Source organism: Pinus tabuliformis, chromosome 1_2 (assembly GCF_031772625.1).
Source record: "Pinus tabuliformis cultivar Carrire ecotype Pingquan chromosome 1_2, CPIR1, whole genome shotgun sequence".
NCBI lineage: Eukaryota > Viridiplantae > Streptophyta > Pinopsida > Pinales > Pinaceae > Pinus > Pinus tabuliformis.
The window spans coordinates 1166871789-1166876203 of NC_142298.1; the positions used below are offsets into that span (position 1 = coordinate 1166871789).

The 4415-nt window shown below is 33.2% G+C and overlaps 1 pseudogene; it reads left to right on the forward strand.

Moving 5' to 3' along the window:
- Positions 1 to 608: 608 nt before the first annotated feature.
- LOC149210374 (putative chloride channel-like protein CLC-g pseudogene) lies at positions 609 to 1916 on the forward strand (annotated as a pseudogene).
- The last annotated feature ends 2499 nt before the right edge of the window (positions 1917 to 4415 follow it).

The following is a 4415-nucleotide window of genomic DNA, read 5'->3' on the forward strand; positions in this document are numbered from 1 at the left end:
CTAAGCCACAACATCCAGAGAAGAATGACAATACTGTATAAGGTTAATTTTGTTGTTCAACACTTCTGAGCCTAAGCTTAGAGTTTGTGATTCTAGCATGTACAACCAAAATACCCAAATTTGTGAATTTAACCTATCGAGGTTCAAGAACTTGTGAATATAACTTACCACAAGAAGGAAAACAATAAATTTAGTATGTAAAATAACTACTGATATCAGATGGAATCATTATTATTCACTGTAGTCTTCCACTCAATTTTTGGTACTCTCTGAGATTAATGTCTTGATATTATTCTTCGTTAAAGGGTGTGTAAAGGACAATTAATTACAAAACAGTAAGATGCAGAAATATGGATATATGTTATATAAAATTCCAAAGAAGGTGTGCTTGTGGGTTGTTTAGTGTCTGTAGGAACAATGTTATTAAGAGTTGAATATATTTATTCCTATGGAATTTTAACGCCTTAGATATACTTAATTCTTGTGCAATTTTAATGACTTAGAAAATGTCAAGGGAATTTGGTAACAAAATTATCTAGAGATTAAGTGCAGTGGTTCTAGTTTCAATATTACTTGTTTTACAATTAGTATGTTTAAGCGTTGCTAGCATGACATTATGTACCTTGGATAAAGCACTGTCAATTAGTATGTATATTTAGATACTGTGATTGTTTTGAAGTATTATACCATATTTTGATTTTGAAAAATATGTGGAGTTTGTGCACAAACTGTCCATGTATGGCATGGGTATGTATTATTGATACAGGAAGGGACCTTTATCCAAAATGCTTCTTTCCTGTGTTGTCTCCATCTTTACATCTTGTTGTGTTTTTGGACTTCCTTAGCTTGAAAAATGCACACCTTGTCATGCAGGGGAAATGTTCAATGAAGACTGTCCTAATGATGATAAGAAAGGAAACTTCAAGTGATTCCATTTTCCAAAGGGTTACTACAATGACCTTGAAAGCTTGATTTTCAACACAAATTATGGTATTGTTAAAAGCATCTTCAACTCTACCACAGGAAAGGAATTTCGTCAATCATTTATAATGCTTTACTTTGTTACTATTTTTACATTGGGGCTGGTCACATATGGACTTGCGCTTTCATCGGGTTTGTTCATACCAGTAACTTTAATAGGATTTGCATATGGCTATTCTGTTGGGGAGTTGATTGCATCCTTCACAGGAATTGATGGGGGGATTTTTTTTGTGCTCGGTGCAACCTCTTTGCTTGGGGGCTCAATGAGGATGACAATTTCAATGTGTGTCATCCTTTTGGAGCTAACAAATAACTTGTCACTTGCTTCCTTTTACTATGTTAGTTCTGTTGATATCGAAGACAATAACTAATTGCTTCAACGTCAATGTGTATAATGCAATTGTGCACTTGAAGAGGTTTCCATTCTTGGAAGGAAAACCTAGACCCTATATGAGAAACCTGACTACTAGTGATGTTGTTACAGGTCCAGTCTTAACCTTTTCTGGAGTCAAGAAAGTTGGAAACATTGTATATATTTTGATGAATACTAAACACAATGGCTTCCTAGTCATAGATGGACCTCTATAAGAAAACCAATCTTGTATGGCTGTATCCTTAGGTCACATTTATTAGTTTTGTTGAAGAAGAAAGAGTTTCAGATTTCGAAGATTATTGTTTCTGCAGACATAATGAAAAAAATTTCTTTTGGCGACTTTGCAAAATGAGGTTCAGGAAGAGATCTCAACATTTTGGACATAAACATAAGTGCAGAGGAACATGAAATCTATATTTATTTACATGCATTCTACAATATCTCACCATACACTGTTGTGGAGACCTCGTCAATGACAAAGGAAATTTCCCTCTTCCGGCAAGTAGGCTTGAGGAATCTTTGTGTGGTGCCTAAAGAAGCAGGGGTAAGTGTTCATAGATAGAATTACATGAAATTTTGTAGCCTCAATCACTCATCATTTTTGTTCACAGTATCAAAGGCTTTCACATAATTTAGCCATCTTTTACATGCATTTTTGTGGAGACCTCAACATTGACAAAGGCATTTTCCCTTTTTCGGCAAGCAGGCTTGAGGCATCTTTGCGTGGTGCCTAAAGAAGAAGGGGTAAGTGTTCATAGAAAAAATTACCTAAAATTCTATAGTCTCGATCACTCATCATGTTTGTTGACAATATCAAGAGATTTCACATTATTTAGCTATCTTTTACAACAAGACCATTTCATAGTGTAATGGCAAATATATAAGACATCCAAACTGTCACACACTAAGAATCATTCCCTTCTTTGGGTTTAAATTCATAAGCTATAAATCTATCAAACTTATTCCACATTTGGATATTTTGTGGTGATTCTTACTCTCATTTTCTTGATTTTGCAAAGAGCTCAATTATTGTAGTCTTCTTCTAAAATCAAAAGAATAATCAATAATCAATTCAACGCTAAACATGATGACCACTATTTGATTTCAGGATGACTCACTTGAAATATACCTACAACATTTGACAATTTAAAAAAGATGGGGACATTGTAAGTAGCTTTGTTATTTTATTTTTTATGTTGCGGGTTAATTACAAAGTCAAGATATCTATAAATATCAAAGTGAAGATGGCTATAATCAAATGGATAGACAACCTCAATGGCTCTGTAGTAATATTTGTTTTGCAGTTGGGTTTATAGCAACAATGCTACTGGAAATATACCATATTTTATCGGAAACTAGTGAAACCAACTTAAAGACGTGTGCGATTACCTTTTTTTTAAAACACTAATCCTTTTCAGGTATCCTCACTACAATATATCATTTTTGGGTATACACTAATTATACACTATTTTTTTAAGATATTTTTTATATTTTAGATCTAGTTAATTAGTGTATAATTTTTGGGTATACACTAATTATACACTATTTTTTTAAGATATTTTTTATATTTTAGATCTAGTTAATTAGCGTATAAATTTACGGTTTTCATTTTAGACTTTACAATTTGTTTTATAATGATTATACGGTTTTATATTGATTATATTTTATGAATCGTTGTATCAGTTTATGCCAACGTATATTTTTGATCTCCATCCTTATCTTGAAGAAGGAAAATGTTAATTGTTGGTATCGTAGACAGCTGTGTTAAAATGAGCACCTACTTCCAACTACAAAGATTGAAGAGTTGCCAAAGAAAATGTGAGTGTACTATGAATATTTTGCAGGATTAATTTCAATACTTTATCATGTTATACCCGAGGAGTTATTTTGTGCTTCCTAAGTGCCACTATTGGTTTTGTGGGTAACACTGTGAGTAGACACTGCTTGTTTTATTTTAATATCTACTATATTTGTCTTCATTAACTTATTGTCTAATTATTTTTAAAGTAGAATGTGGTTTTTGCTTTACGTTCAATACTCTTTGTGGCCTTCTCCATACAAAAATTGATATTTCAATTCAGAATTTGTTAATTCATTTAATAATGATGCCTCCTCTATAGTAGAAATTTGTATCATACATTGAAATTATTTATTCGCGGTAAGTTATACATCATATGGCCATGTCGATGATTATATTTCACATTTTTTAACTTATCTGAAGCTTAATCATTCACGTAGCCAAAGTAGCCTCTCGCAGTAAAAACTATTTCAAGAAGAGGATTGCCAGAAGATAGACCATGAGAAACATGTACAAGACCACAAATGTCAAAGACCCAAGAGTGATATGGAAGAAGTACTTGCATCCACATCTCACGTAATTTCATTGCACTGAAGAGGTATTTTGGAGGGCTCTTGGAGTTTCAATACGTTGAACAATGTATGATGAGATGGGGTAGTTAGGAGGCATCAGGAAGTTATGTTTACTAAAATTCTCCTCCAATACTTCCTTATTTTCTTGAGCAAGGCTTCGAACTTCATGTCCTTTACTGTCACAACTGCATTTTTAGGTCATACTTCCTTCTTTCGTTTGGTAAGGCTTTGAACTTCATGTCCTCTATTGTCACAATTGAATTTTCATGCCTATAAAAGCTCGAGTATGATGGAGCTTTAGGTTATTCTATCAACAATGCATTGGAAACTTAGACATCTATGTATAGTTGTTGCAAGGCTAAAAACTTCATGTCCTCTGCCATCACAATTGCATTTTCAGGTTTATAAAAGCTGGAGTATGGTGAAGCTTTAGGCTGTTCTATCAGTATTGCAATGGAAATTCAGACATATATGTACATTTGCTTTGCTTTCATGCATAATTATCGACCTTTGACACAAACACTCTCTTGCATTGAATCTATACTTAGGTGGTTGATCTACCCATAACAATTTAAACTTTGAAATGAGAACTGATATTGTTACCCGTTTCGTAGAGATAGCAAAAAAGTGCTCTGATTTTGAAAAGGGGTGATGCAGAGCGAACATGTTTTTTTTTAGAGCATAGTTTTTG